The sequence below is a fragment of the Solanum lycopersicum genome, chromosome 1 (assembly GCF_036512215.1).
Source record: "Solanum lycopersicum chromosome 1, SLM_r2.1".
Taxonomy (NCBI): domain Eukaryota; kingdom Viridiplantae; phylum Streptophyta; class Magnoliopsida; order Solanales; family Solanaceae; genus Solanum; species Solanum lycopersicum.
In genome coordinates this window covers 27,391,872-27,408,837 of record NC_090800.1, presented here as the reverse complement: position 1 = coordinate 27,408,837, position 16,966 = coordinate 27,391,872, and the positions used below count along the sequence as shown (strand labels likewise).

Below are 16,966 nucleotides of genomic sequence, written 5' to 3'. Positions count from 1 at the left end.
TGCCTTTCTGTGGAATTTGTGATTGATAATACTAAGTTTTTTATTGAGGATATGTAATTTGACAAAGTGTGGTTGTGGAAGATATATATGTAATTTTTATAAGTGTTGTTGTAGAGTTACGTGCTATGTAAAATATGAACTGTTAGGTTAGACTAAATTTTATGCAGGTTAGAGTTGTGGAGGTTCGGTTAGGGAGGTAGGGGTACCCGTATTTCATCCCCTTAGCTTGTGTTTAGACGTTTAGTTGCTGAGTACCATGTGGTTTGGTACTCCCCCTTGCTTCTACAAATTTTTGTAGGTTATGAGCCTGAATTTTTGTTGTATTTGTCATTCTCTTCTTTTCCGAGGCTTCTTGGAGATTTGTTAGGTAGCTGTTTCCATCGTAGCAGACTTTCTTCTCCTTAATTATGATCTTGTTCTATTCTAGAAACAACTTCATTTGAGACTTGAGTTTTCTTTTGAATCAATTGTTATACTTTAGAGGCTTGTACACGTGACTACCAGGTTTTGGGGTTTTTTATTAAGTTACTTATATTTTACTTCCGCACTTTATTGTAATGGTTGAGTTTTAGGCTGACTTGTCTTGGTGGGATAAGACGAGTGCCATCAAGCCCATTTTTGGGTTGTGACAATATGGTATCAGAGCCAGGTTCACAGGTCTCACGTGTGTACAAGTCGAGTCTAAATAGAGTCTCGATGATCGGTACGGAGACGTCTGTACCTATCTTCAAGAGGCTATAGTGACTTTTAGGAAATATTCTCACTTCTTGGATCTCTATTGTGCGTACTTGGTCCCATTTTAATTATTATCGCTTCACTCCATTCACTCTCATTTATGTGACAACTCGTGTGTAGTTTCTTATGTGAATAGTTGACGTGTCGTGTATTTGTTTGATGTTAGATCTAGTATTAAGGTGGAAATGTTATAATTTTGAAATGAATGTGTGATCATAATTGAAGGGATTTAGTAAGGTTACTTATCATAGTTAAAAAAAACAGTTATCTGATATAAGCAATATCCAGAGTGATTCGACAATTAGAAGTTAAATGTTTGAAGAGTTGGCTAGATAATAAATAGAGTAACCTTGAAAAATACTGTTAATATAGTTGTCATACCATTAATGGGTTGCTTAGTGAATGATGTTGCATCAATTCAGGTCAGAATCTCCTCTGTTTTTTCACAGATTGAGTGTTACCAAAAAAAAAAAGGTCGTGATACGACTATTATAATGATACTGATAGTTAACTGTTTAGAATTATGGAGTGTCTTACTTTGGTTATCGACATGTCCTACGAAATAATACATATAGCTTGGGCTAGATATGAAGCGAATTTGATAATATGTTAAAGTTATTCGATAGGTAAAAATGTGTGGGCTATTTGGGTACAATCTTCCTGATAGGTATGATCTGTTCTAGTGGTGGATTTAACAGACTTCACAATATGTCCCTAGAGGTATATGAAAATGGATATGTTGATTGTTAAGTGTAAATAATAAATACCTAAAGAGTTATTAGTTGTATCACATGCTCAGATAATTAGATTTGATGTTGAATTCAAGGTTTGAGAAACCAACTATTTTGTTACTACGGATGCTTGAGCTAAGCGTAATTTATAAGGAAGCATTTAGTAGTGGATCTTCAGTACGATATTAATGTGTTGAGTTGAGAAGTGTATTCAGAGGATTCTAAATGAGGATCAATAATTTCATCTTAAGGTCCAAGGGAATGGATAGATACTATAATGACAAGCTTATGGGTAAATGAAGTCCCAGAGAGTATACTTGTGTGAAGGGAATTGAAAATCTTACTAAAAAGTGCATATGATATTGGGTTAGTCTTGTGAATTTTATTGGTAAAGTTGGTTTTGAGATCTCATGGCAATGACAAAGATTACTTTATGGTGATGGCAATGGCTAAACGAGCATAATGGTAGTAAGAGTTTGTGATGGATTGAGATTGGAATGAGCTATATGACAAAGATAGTTTGTTAAATGGACTTTGGTATAGTAATGACAACTCATAGTAATGACAACGTGTGAGTATATAGTATTATGGTTTTTTTATTATTTGGTGAGTATCCTGGTTGCAAGTAAAGTTATAGGAGGTGTTGAAACACTGCTCGAATAGAATTTAAAGGAGCTAGAGTCATAATGAAAAAAAAAATAATAAATAAATTAGCTGATATAATGTAGCCTTTGGAAAGAGGTGAGAGTAAGAATATTTTCTTTGATTGCAAGGGCTAAAGAGATATATTCACATGGGTTAAGAATATTTTCTTTGATTGCAAGGGCTAAAGAGGTATATTCACATGGGTTGAGAATTGGATTTAAGAGATACATGATTTCACCCATATTTTCTTTAATTATGGTAATATATAGTGTCACAAGATCATCAGATTGGTTAAAAACTATTGGATAAATCTTGAGAAACGAGTGAACGATCGTTCATCTCGTGTATGATAATTAGTTCTTTTGTGGTTTTGAGTTTGATAATGAATATGGTAGAAATTTTAGAGAAAGATATGATAAGGTCGATGGAGAGGTGATCAATGATAAGCTAAGATACGTGAATTCAAAAAGAAGTTCATTATATGAACTAATGTTGGTAGATAATGGGATTGTGTTACATGGTTGGGATTAAAAAAAAGAAATTAATTAAGTTTTTCATGGTGAGTTTATGTTCATGGTAGATGTTTTTTCAAGGTATGAATTGGTAAGGTAAGGAATGATCGATAACATTGAGTATGAAAATTTGTAAGTACTTAAAAATAATTTAAATAGTAAATTTGGTTACTTTTGATTGTTATACCTAAAGGGCGTTTCATGTAATGTTTTGATTTGGAGGACAATGTAAAAAAAATATATTGCGTTGTTGGTCAAAGGATAAGATTGGTAAGTAAGTCAACAAAAGGAACAAGAGTCTAGCGTATTAAAAGGTTCAATATATTAGGAATTTTATGTCATGGGAAGAATTTGAGAAAAGTGAAGGAAAATGACCTCTTGTATAAGCCATTGATTTGTAGTTGAATTTTTTTATTAATTTTTGTCTATGAATATAGATATGTATGTGAGAATTAAGATATTAATGTGAGACGTGAACTAGTTCGGTACTGACTTGCTAGGGGTTTATCATCGAAGTTGTATAAAAATTAAATTTTAATTGGGTGACAAGTAATCAGGTGTGGTAGGTTTTTATGTCTAGCTAGATTGTTCAAATTAGAATATGTAACTTATGGATATTCGGCAGAGTGGACCTACAGTTCTACATGGTTAATGGGTATTTTAAGGGATTGAAACACTTGATAGCGATATAAGCAGTTATGATGCATTACATAGGTCTTTTATAGTGAGTAAATGTTATGAGCTTATAGTATATCAAATTATTGGAGTTATAAAATTTTTCTTAGGTGTTGGTATGAGGTGTATGATGGCTTTGAATATTAGTTGCAATTTGGTATCTTAAAAAAAATATATGTGGAGTTGACATTGAGTGTGATTCAATTGTTGTATCTCGATGGTAAAGTACTTTTAGATTTGAAATTAGTGTTATGAGCCTTAGATGTGACATGTATTTGTCATGAAATGCTTAAATGGAAAGAGAAGAAGCCATAGCTTAAAATTTTTAAAGGCGATAATGTGTTCGCTTAGAAGACTTTGATACCAGTGGTGGTTTGAGAGTAAGGTAAATAACTGGTGTAGTTATGATGTTGTTTGTATTAAGAGTGTTGGTTTCAATGGAGTAATATGAGAAGTATGTGGGGTTTGATGAATCGAGTATTTGTAATGTTGCAATTGGGATTAGACTAGGTGGCTAAAAATCGAGAGATGGAGTTTGATAAATGGAATTACTTTTATATGGGTCCTATGGAAGGAGTATCTAGTGTTATTCGACCTTGCTTCTATATATTCTTATGTGACTAACTATTTCGTTCTAGAAATGGTTTAGAGTATAATTCGCTTTTTATGTTCGTGTGTATTTTTGCTTCTATGGGTGAGTTCCTAGTGGTGGATCGGGTGTACCGTTCCTAAGATTTTCCTCCTTGTAAGGTGACATCCTTGGTAGAACTAGTTCATTTCACGTATGGAAGATTTGGTGTTGTTTGAGATAGTTTAAATATACTAGTGATTCTACATGCACGACCTTGCTTATGAGAACTTATAGAAGAGCTTCAGCGAATAGTAATAGTTATCCGACATTGTTGTTAAAGGTAATGCATTTTGAGGTGTACCGCTTGTTGGGTGGTTACTTGATCTTATTCTTCTTTGGGTTAGATAAGTTTGATTCTCATTTGACAAAAAAAAATCGATGTCTAAAATCATATATTTATAGCTTAAGCTCATGAAAAGATTATGTTGTGAGAGGAAAATCTTGATAAGAGTTGTGATGGTTTGTTCATTATAAGTATGTGGTGGTTGGATCAACTTTACTTTTGGTTGTATCCAGTAATGATTCAGAATTTTGTCGTGGTTATGTAAAAAAAATAAAAAAAATCATCATCTAGACGATTGTGTTATGGACAAGAGGTTTTCCGTTCAAATTGGGTTCATGAGTTAGTTTGTGGCTTGATAATCACTCTTAATTTATAGATCTTCTAAAGTTTGATTCGAAAGTTCAGTTCTTAGTAGGGCATAACTCAAGTTTTTGCTAACGTTGGTTGTTCCTTCTTCTACCCTATGTTCGAGGACGAACATGATTAATGGTGGATAATGTAACGATCCTCTTAGTGTTTTTATGAATCTTAACCATTATTTTTATATTAATCCTTTTTAGTAGCTTGTATAAATAATTTATAACTTATAAAAATAAGAGACATGATTTTCATATTTAATAAAGGATTATTTTGTGGCTAATAATAATAGAAAAGAAAACATAAATATATAAATAAAAGAAATAAGGGTCAAAAGCCCTAACTAAAACTTGAAATAGCTGTTGGCCAAAAAAAAAAAAAGAGAAGAAGAAGAACGAACGGAGCAAAGGAATGATGGAGCAGGCCGCACTCCATCCGGTAAAATATTAATACATCTAATTCATATATTGGTGATGTCGTATTTTAATTATTATTATTACAATGTTAGATGTTAAAGAAAGTAAAGCCACCGTCCAAGAAGTAGCAGCAATTGTAGTTTCGGGTTAAAAAAAAAAAGAATAGATGAGTTCATGCCTTATCATTGTCTATTAATGGCCTAATCATTGTCCAATGATGGCCTAATCATTGGACAATGTTGTTGCAGCTAATAATTAAGTGTATTAGTGCTTATAATTGAAACAAAGAAATATGTTAGTTTGAAAAATTTGGTTCCAGGTACGCGACTAATATATGGTATTACTTGATTATTTATTTATTATATTATGATTCAAGTTTTGATATATATAAATATATATAATTAAATAGTAGGTGTATGATAGTATTTGAAGATCATTAAATTTATGTTATTTGGAGATATTGATGCTAAACCCTATGCTTGAAATTTGGAAAAGAACTTGAAGGAGTTTAAATATTAATTGACATCAAGATTAAGACTTGATTATAAATTGATTAGGTTTTTGGGTCTAAGCTAGACATATAGCATATGGGTGTTTTTAGTTTGGAATCTTATGGTGATTACACATTTAAATAGATTGCATTTATTTGGAAGTCTAAAGAAAAGGCAAGGCTCAAGTCCTGGAGTGATGTTCGACTACTTGAGGCAAGTGGATTTCTAAACTCTTGCTAAGTGTATGAAATATGTGTATTTCCTTGTGGTATATGTTTGGGAGTAATGAGACTTGGTTATAAGTTGACTTGTCCACATAAATTAATTATAATGATGAAAAAAAAAGGGATAACAAAAGGCAATGGGATTAATTGTTTATGTGTGATGTGTTGAGAAAGGGTTGAAGGCTTGTTGAATCATTGTCGATGTGACTTCATGTTTGTGTGGTTGTGAATTGTGTGATGTTATGAAAATGGTCATCTCCTTATTATTTGTGTGAATTTGTCGTCTGCATTATTCTGAGGCAGTGGTTGTGACAAGTGTTATGTGCATTGAGAAAGAGTGAGTACCAAGAGGATGTACCATTTCGAGGGACGTATCGCGCGCCGCGATGGATACTGTATTTCGAGGGACGTATTGCGCGCCGCGATGGTTACTATTATCGAGGGTCGTGTCGTGCGCCGCGACAGATGCATGGACAGATATTTCCCTCATGGGTCCCGGACTGAGAGACAGCGGGTGTGTATCATTAGGTCAGACATGCATCATTATACTTGACATTGCATTACACATACTTATCATTGGTGAACTTGATATTGTGTTTTGCTGATCTTGTGATTGCCTTTCTGTGGAATTTGTGATTGATAATACTGAGCTTGTTATTGAGGATATGTAATTTGATAAACTGTGGTTGTGGAAGATATATATGTAATTTGTATAAGTGTTGTCGTAGAGTTACCTGCTATGTAAAATATGAAATGTTAGGTTAGACTGAATTTTATGCAGGTTGTAGTTGTGGAGGTTCGGTTAGGGAGGTAGGTATTTCATCCCCTTAGCTCGTGTTTAGACGTTTACTTGCTGAGTACCGTGTGGTTTGGTACTCACCCCTTGCTTCTACAAATTTTTGTAGGTTATGTGCCTGGATTTTTGTTTTATTTGTCATTCTCTTCTTTTCCGAGGCTTCTTTGAGATTTGTCAGGTAGCTGTTTCCATCGCAGCAGACTTTCTTCTCCTTAATTATGATCTTGTTCTATTCTAGAAACAACTTCATTTGAGACTTGAGTTTTCTTTTGAATCAATTGTAATACTTTAGAGGCTTGTACACGTGACTACCAGGTTTTGGGGTTTTTATTAAGTTACTTATATTTTACTTCCGCACTTTATTGTAATGGTTGAGTTTTAGGCTGACTTGTCTTGGTGGGATAAGACGAGTGCCATCACGCCCATTTTTGGGCCGTGACAGCTTAAGTCAATAGAAACGACCATGCTAGAACCAGGAAACTCGATGGATGCTTAGTACCTTCCCCTCAATCAACACATTTTCTTACCCTGATTTCTAGTTTGCGGATCAAAATAAAGAGGCATTTCTTTTTATTTAGGAATTCTTTAAAAAAAGTAACTTCGAACAGTAACTCAATTTCAAAGGGCAACTCTGAAAAAATAAAAATAATTCAAATCAATATCGTCATTTTAACTGGAGAAACTCTATCAGTTGTCCAAAAAGGGGTGTGACAATATTCAGTATACAAAAGAGAGTAATTATATGCTGAAGGAAGGTATTCTTATGTGGAGTTTCGGATGCTTAAACTAATACAGAGTCGTTTCAGTTGTATAACGTTGTTGGGCTATAGTATCCTAAAGGAAGAAGTCAAGAGTGTTACTACTGGATCAGAGTATATTATATTACAGTGAACTTGAATCTTCTTAAAGAGAGCAAGATATCCGTCCCTGAGCTTGAAAACTTTTTTATTCATTTTTTGTTCATTTTATTTTCAACAAAATTTAAGTATTTGCATTCTTATTTTATTTGGGTGTATCAAATCAGTTTATTTTAGATGTTTTAAGTCGAAAAGTTTTAAAAACTTTTCTAGTGTTTGAAAATAAGATAAAAAAAAATACTTTAACCATTTAATTTAAGATGAAACAATAATAATAAATTAATAAGTCATAACATTAAGAATTATAACTTATAGTTTATGCTTATCCCATACATCTAACTTTTATATATATATCTACCAAAATGGGACTCATGCTAAAGTATACACTATAGAGTATCGGTATCTCGGGAAAGACCCGAATGGGCGTTATCAGACACAACTTCATCATTTTTTTGGTATTAATATATAACTACAAATAAAATAAATAACATTTCTTGAATAAATGAATTGCATTAGCTGATTGACTTAGCGTCTCACAAGGGTTGTGATCTGCTCGAGTTTGAGCCTTAGCAAGCAGAACATGTTGTGTGATTTTTTGGCTTTTTCAATTAGATCTCATGTCCTGTGAAAAAAACAATGTTTTAAAGGAGTTTAAAACCTTCAATTCTTAGTTAAACTAGGGAACATTTCCGCGCGAAAGGTGTGTTAGGATGTTTTCTATTCTGGATTAATTATATCATTAAATTATTTGAGCATATCATTATTTTTTCATTTGAAATGATTATGCATAATGAAACTTGCCAAATTTAGTATCTATTTAATGAGAATAATACATTCTTAATGAAAAAGTCAGAATATATACTATTAAAAAAATACTTTATTTTAATAGCTAAAATATATAAATACATACACAATGGCCCTATCATTTTTTATTAGAGTGATGTTTAGAGAATATATTCTCTAATCAGAATTTATTCGAGTTCCCTGTTACATGGAAACTAATATTTGAAAAATGTTAATGTCATTCTTTGTTTGTTTGATATTGCAAAGCTCCTCTCTATATGTATTTTTTTAATTGCTCTTGTTCCTATCTGAAATATGCAATTCTCATGCATAATATTTTCATTCATCAGTTTAACTGATTTACTTGATTGTTCAGTTATATCTGTATTCAAAATTATTATAGAAGAACAATTTTATATAGTCATGAATATTATCATTAATATTTTACCTTGATAATTCTTTGAATTGAGTACCTAGGGTCAATTATTATATTTTTAATTCATTATAGTACTTCTGTATAAGTATTTGTCAAAGTCAAACTAAAGATAGAGTACTGCAATAAATGGTATGTTCCATATAATAATATTGACTACTGAAAAACTAACCACAATTAACCATTATGAGCTGATGGTGACTATGAATGATAAATAGTGTGTATGGATCTTTACTATTTTGTTTGTGGTATTTATACCACTTTTTTCATCTATTGGTTGTGCTACAATTTAATTGTATGAGTTAACTATTTGAATTTGTTAAATATTTGTGTAAAGGTTAGTGTGAAAAATTTATAAATAATTGGAGGAAAGTTGAGAATTCGTACTGATATTATTTATTTATTATGAAAGATATGGTATAATATTGGTAATATAGTAAATAAGAAGGTGTGTGAGGAATATGTATAGATATGTTTTCACATTGATCCTTTAGATCAACGTTAATATTTTGAAATTAAAAATAAGTGTATTTTACAACATTTTCATTGATTGTGATCTCCATCTATTCTTTTAAATAATGAGATTATTTATGAAATTGTTAAATCTTGATGTAAAAATAAGTGTAAGACATTTTAAGAAAACTAGTCAAAAAGGTTGAATTTTGTAAATATTTTATTAATTCGGGTAAAATTTGTAGAGAGTATTGTGAGAAACTTTTAGAGTCTTTGTCAGAGGTATGAGATACACATTTTTTTGGTTGCTGATTTGTTTTATAAATACAGAAAACGTGGACACAAATTGCTTAGTATGATTTTATAGTATATAAAGTAATCCACGAATATGAGATCATGATATAATGTTATATAAATCTTGAGATTTAGAAGATATTTACAAATTTAATTAAAAATACTACTAAGATTTTCAATCATATCTCTGGATATAATTTAATTTCAAGCACTCATCCATGAAAACACCAAAGGCATGATTAAGAAATACTTATATGTTTGTATCCTTAATGTTATGTAATTTAATTTCAAGCATTCATCCATGAAAACACCAAAAGGCATGATTAAGAAATACTTATATGTTTGTATCCTTAATGTTATGTAATTTAATTTCAAGCATTCATCCATGAAAACACCAAAGGCATGAACATGAAAGAAATACTAATATGTTTGTATCCTTAATGTTATAACTGAAGATTGATGTATCAATTTAAGAAAATATATATTTAAAATATCTTATTTTTCATCTCTCCTCATCATTACTACGATAATTTATTACACTTCTACCTTCTATCTTTATAATTGTTAAAATATTTTTTAATTTATCTCTCCAATTTATTATCATAGTTAATTATTCTTATTCACGCAATTTTATTTTTACTTGTAAGTTTTCTTTGATTTATAAAATTTGAAAAAAAATAAATCTCACGTATTTTCTTTTTCTTTTTCGTCATATTACTGCAATCTGTTACAATTTTTTATTTCTTCTCATTGTTATATTAAAAAAAATAATTCATCTTCCCACCTCTATTTCTAAGGTTTTCTAAATAAAATCATATTTATCTCTCATTCTTATTATCATTACTATTAAATTATTATTATTATTATTATTATTATTATATTTATTATTATTATTATTATTATTATCAAATCTTTTTTTTCTTAATTTCCCTCTCAACCTATAAAATATATATAAAAAAGAACAAAAAAAATCTCTTCACCAAAAATCATAGTTCTCTTTTTGAACATATTTTTATTTATATTTTATGTTAAAAAAACTCAAAAGAAGTTATAAAATAGTGTCTAACTTAATATTTTTTTTGGGAAAAAGATTTGAAAATACTCTAATTTTTGTCAAAATTATTGTTACGGTACTAAATTTTATGGAGGACCCTTTAAACCCTCCCTTCCCCTCCAAGCTATTTAATGGTGTATTTTAAAGGTGTATTTGTGCCTGTGGACATATTACTATTTATAATTATGAATTATTTTTTTATGTCTTAGTGACACATATATACTTTTAAAATGCACAATTAAATAGTGTAGGGGTAAAGATCCTTTTCAAAGTTTGGTATTATTACAACAATTTCAGCAAAGTTCGAATACATTTCAAACCTTTTTCCCATATTTTTAAGACATTGTTTTGATACTCACCTTTATATTATTTTTATTATATATATTCACCCTATCTATCTCTCTTCTCTTTATTGTATTTCTTCGGGATAATGCACAAATACCCCCTCAACCTATGCCCGAAATCTCAAAGAATAAATGAGTAATGAGATACAATGCAATGTGACACCATGAAATGTTATGCCTCAGATGCCAAGTATTCTCTCAACCGTATATACATGATACTCCTTGGTAATACATCAAAAATTTATGACCCGTGAAGGACTCGTGAGGTCAATATACTGACGCAGACGATCTCCACATGTCTGTGAAGAAGATCTCAACGCACTGTCATAAAATCAAACAATTTTCACATGGAAGATATCCACGTGCCCAAATTATGATCTTAACATCTCACCGTCCCTAGCACATACGATCTCCACGTGCCCAACTTATACTCAATCTCATGTCAATGCATGTCCACAATATTTTTTCAATAAAGGGGATGATGATGCATCTCAATCAATCAAATATCAACATAATACATAATCATCTTAATTATTACAAATATACAGGTTTAAGTAAGAAACATAATCACACAAGGAAATAAAGTCAATAATGCACCAGCTAATGCCCATATGGTTTGACATTGTCGAATTACAATGTGCCTATTGTAGCAATAAACTTTCTTTTTTGTAACACTGATACTCGTATAAATGCCCGAAACACCATTGATACGAGGACCCCATCTTTAGCTCATACCCATGGACTATCCCATTTTTAATGTTTTATTAGAAAAAAACCCTTCCAAGAAGTCTGAAAGTCTTAACATACCTTAAATGTCAAATCCGTACCACGAATTCTCAAGATTTGTCCTTCCCTTTTCACAAAGCTTCAAAATGTTTCCAATCTACCAATTATGTAATATTCGTAAGTAAGAGAGTTCATACACACTCATATTACTACACTTCTAACCTAAAAGAAAAACTCATCAAATTGCTATAATTCAAGCTACTCATTTTGATATAAATTATATGTCAAAAACATATTTGCTAAATTTCAAGCCTAGGGTTAAGTAGTAGTCCTACCAAATTACATAATTATAATAATATTTATATAATGCGATACACCTATTGTTAAATTATGTAAACCAAAATTATCAGAACTTAAATTCTTATGCATTATATAACTCATGGAACATTTTCTGATCTTAATCAACCATCTAATACTCCAAATATTATGCAATTATTTCACTTAATCACTTTTCAGTGATATCCTTAATATGGACAGACATTTTTTTCCTACCCTAGTCCAAAGACACCTTATCAACAAGTATTTTTTTTCGTAGGATACTGTGCCTTTATGCTTCTATATTTTTATCTCCATATATAGAAGAGATATGTTTCCTCAAATATTAAGCATTTAGAGCCAATACATATTACTGGTGATATTTCTAGCTAGTTTCTAGGTAACAAAATATTCCTCCCCCTCTAAACCCAGAATCCAACACTAACGCTACACTACTGCCAAGAATTAATTTCCTTTAGCTAACAATTATTCACGTGTACAGTAATATTAAACTCCCAAAATTTTGACTTTATTTACATGTTTTCTTTCCAAGAGAAAACTTATGCTATTGGTCAATAGTCATTAATGGTTAATTATAACCTATCAGTGATTCCTTGGAAACAATTTCTACCACATATGCCTATCCCATAAACCAAATATAATATCTAATAATTCAATACACACATAAACAATTAATTTATGGTGGAGCTATTTTCTTTTTCTACTTGGATACTTCTGTTCTTGCTCTACTAATGCGGTAATTCTCCTAGTCGTTTGCAGATAGAAGTTAAGGTGGACTGTGGTATGACAAAGAAATATAAACTCTCAATTGATATTCAATCTCTTTACATGGGTCGAATTACTTGGATATTAAACGAATTATAGACTTGGTCTACTAACTATTAATTATATTAATTATATTAATTATTTAATAAAAATAGCATAAGTTATTAAATAGTTCAAAATATTCATTTAAAATTTTACTTAAAGAGTCAAAATAATTGTAGTTCTCAAAACCATCTAGTGAAACTTTACAATAAGACATAAACATCATATTGAACAGTAGCATCTCCAGTTCTAAAATCCCATGAATGAGTACTAGCTTGAACATATCCTCTAGCAAATCGGAAAAGCCCACTCCCTCTGATCACAGCCATCTCTCTCACCATCTGGAACATCGAATTTCGACCAAGTATAGTAAAAGTACTTCCATTATATTTCCCTTCAATAAAAGCAAAATTCATAACCCCCATTAATCCAACATCATTAAGTGAAGCAGCACCATAAAACCCTGTACCCTTCCAACAATCTTGAAACATAATTTTGGTCCTATGGTTAATGCATTATCTATCATATTCATTTGTCCAAATCCTGTTGTTTTGTTTTTAGGTGGTAGAATAATCATTATTGGAGTTGATTTTGAACCACTTAAAAAATCATGTCAATAAAATTGAAAATGACTGAAAATTTTCTTTTTTTCACCTTGTAATTTTTTTATTTATGAATTTTCCAAAACTATAAGAATCTTCTTCTCCGCTGGATGGAAAGCCTACCAGAGAAAAGAAGATGGAAATGGTGAAGATTTGGAGTATTAGTTTGGCTATGGAATGGAAATAAATTCTTTGAGTCACTTTGGTGGAGAATGGAATGATATGGTGTGTGTATACTTGTTTTTATAAGTAAGTTAAGGCAAAAATTTTCCATATTTTAACTATCGACACTTGAAAAATTATAAAATTTCAAACAAATCTACCTCTCAATTTTATGATTTACGCCACATAAAGTGGTGTATATATTATATATATAATTTATGCTCTTTTTGTATAATAAATGGTGAATATATATCTTCGTTAATTAACAAATGGTATATTTACTTTTTTTTATTAACAAAATAAATATCTTAAGTCTAATATTAAAATTCTTCTAATGTCACTTGACTTCAAAAATATTACCTCATCATAATTTTTGCTTACAAAAATATAGAGGGATGAACGGAGAAAGTATAGTGGACATGTGAAAATACACGGACTATCAATCAAACAAGTGTAAATTAGGTATATAGCATATTATGTAGTCACATTCTCAAGTTATGGTACAAGAGTTTGATTTTCATTCTATAACATATAATATATCAACTTATAGCATTTTTTTAAAATTAAAATATTGTAAATATTTATTCTGTAAAATTAGGAAGAAAAATAAAATTAAAAAATGATTAATTAACGTTGGATAATTTTCGTGAATGTAGTTACTGTTATTAACTGATAACAAAATGTGCACCTTTTAAGGGATTTTAAAATATATTAATTATAGAAATGCACCTTAATTATCTCAATCCGTTTTTAATGATAATTATTTTTGATTTTTTATCCTTTAAAAATTGTATTCTGTTATCTTTCTTTCCATAAACGTGTATCATTTTTTTTCCAGAAATTGAACTATATTCATATATTCGAATTCTGTCATATTTTATCATTTTTTTTTTGGAAAAACAATTTAAATTGAAGGTTGAAAAAGTTTAGATTTGATTTGATGGAGAAAATTGTGTCAATTTTAATTAAACATGGTGGCAAATGGAATTCATTAGGTTAGTTTTTTTTAATATTTTAGTAATGTGTCGTTCCCCCCCCCCCCCCCCCCCGTTATATTGCATATGTTAAATTGATATTTTTTTTTTTGTGAAACATTAATTCAGTTTTTCTACTAATAAATATTTCGTAATATTAAATGTATTTTCATGTGTAATTAAAACGAAAAATGATGTTAAATGTGATTACTGGTTAAAATTAAATTTTTTACAGTTTTTGATCAATTTAGCAAATTTTTTGTTTTTGAAACAGTAGAAAAATATCTGACATTTTGTATTAATAATGTATACATTTTGTATTTTAATGTATAGAAATAGTGTATGAACAATATATACGAAAATCAATGTTTATAGTTGTACGTAACTATTATTGATTTGTAATATATATATGAATTCTGTATAAAAATTGAATTAACTGTATATTATTTTTTTTATTAAATTGGATAAATTGAGTATGAAAGTGTATTTTAGATTGTATGTAGTAGTTAGTTGTGTAGTATGCAGTATGTATAAAAATTGTTTTAATTTTGTATTAATTTAAAATTTTGTTATTGCATATATATGTGACTTGTATATAAATTGTGTATTAATTTTGTATAAAATGGTATTAAGTGTGTAATAAACAATGTATTAATTGTGTATTAAATTACAATAGTGTATAAACAGTGTAGGAATTGTATATTAAATTATGTATGAAGTGTGTATTATTTTTGTATGATGTATGTATTAAACAGTGACTTGTATATAAATTGTGTATGAAGTGTGTATTAATTATGCATGAATAAATGTATAATTTTATTATGGGATGCACTGAATATAATTTAAATGTTGTGAAACAGGGAAATACGTCGACTTTGATATGGAGGGCATCCTATATGATACTTCTACTCTTTATACTGGTTTAGTTAATGGTATAGCAACTCAGTTAAACATAGAAGAAAATCTAAATTCTGTTGAGATAAAATATATAGTTAGCGAAATGTGTCCACCTATAAAAATTCATAATGATGTCGGGGTAAAGGTTTATCTAGATCAGATGAGGGTGAATTTGGATTTTTTTACAAAATACCCATTATGCATCACTTTGAAAGATTGTGGGCAGTATAACAAATGTCATAGAGTTATAGTTAATGATAGAATAAATTCTGATGTTAGATTATCACAGAATAACATAGATCTATACTCCATTAATTCTATCCGTTTGATCGGAATGGATTTAGACGGAGTTGTCAATGATAATAGTGAAGTAGATAATGATATAATATGTGATCATTCTAATTTATTTGTAGCTGATAATCAGATTTATAATAATATAGAAACCCTTAAGGAGGTTATGAGGCATGTTGGACTTGTTGAGAAGTTCAGCTTTCGGGTTGCACGTTGTAATGCATCTAAGTAAGTTTAAATTTATTTTTTATTTTTTTTTGTTTTGATACAATGTATATATATTGTAATGTATATTTTATTAAATTTTGTAACAATTATCACCTGAATTGTATTTCTAAGAGTTGTTCTTGGATGATGAGGGCATCTAGTTTGAATAAATCTAGTTTATTCAAAGTTCGAAAGTATATTGCTCAGCACACATGTTGTGTTAGAGAAAGAGTTTATGCCAGACGTCAAGGGATAACTGACGTTGTAGCTGTCTTGATAATGGATAATTATATTGATCCATCTAAGGTATATACTCCAAAAGATGTAGCTGATGATATGTTGAAATTGCATGGTGTTTCGTTGACATACATACAGGCATGGAGAGCTAAAGAAAAAGCAGTAAAGTTGGTGCGAGGAGATCCAGTAGAATCTTATGCAAGATTACCTGGTAATTTTCGAATATAATGATAAATTTAAACATTAGTTATTTTGTTGTGCAGTAACAGTTTCGTGTATTCTTTATGTATAAAATATGTATTTTTTATGTATGAATTGGACTGTTATTTTCAGGTAATTTCGAAAATAATTATCATTCAGCTTATTGGATGAATTTGAGAAACCTAGATATGTATTTATTTAATTCTTGAATTACACATGCTAGGTAAAATATTTCAGTTACTTGCGATATACATGCCTCAGTTATTAATTCATCATTATTAGATTAATTGGTGCATTCTCAATTTGCATGTTAAGTTTAGAGCCATTTAGTTTTTACAGAAATTTAGTCATAATCAATTAACTACTTAATTCATTGAGAGTAACAAAATACCGAGTTGGACTAGGGCTCAGCGTACCCAAATAGTCTCAGAATTACTAGCCAAGTAGGTTGTAAGTCCCCTCTGTGGTAATAGTTTTAGTAATCATGCCAGAATGCCTTTATACTTCTGGAAGGGTATATTGGGTCTTCTCAATGAAGCGTATACATCGAAATCCATATTTAGGTCATGTGGTTTTATTATCGGTTATTAGTATCTCTCACAGTCCACTCATATTCTATTAAATTAGACATATTTATAGTTCAGTTAGTATTCAGCCTCAGCATGTTATAATTTGGTCATTTCATCTAGTTATCTAGCATTCAATATATCATGTTTAGAATATTATACTTGCTTTTGTGCTTGTTTCGTTATGTATTATTTCAGCTTTACTCTATCCTTTATGCTCAGTACCTTTCAAGTACTGACGCATAC

General features: G+C 29.9%; 1 pseudogene; it reads right to left on the bottom strand.

Moving 5' to 3' along the window:
* Positions 1-12,554: 12,554 nt before the first annotated feature.
* LOC101256405 (dirigent protein 22-like) lies at positions 12,555-15,415 on the bottom strand (annotated as a pseudogene).
* Between the last annotated feature and the right edge of the window lie 1,551 nt (positions 15,416-16,966).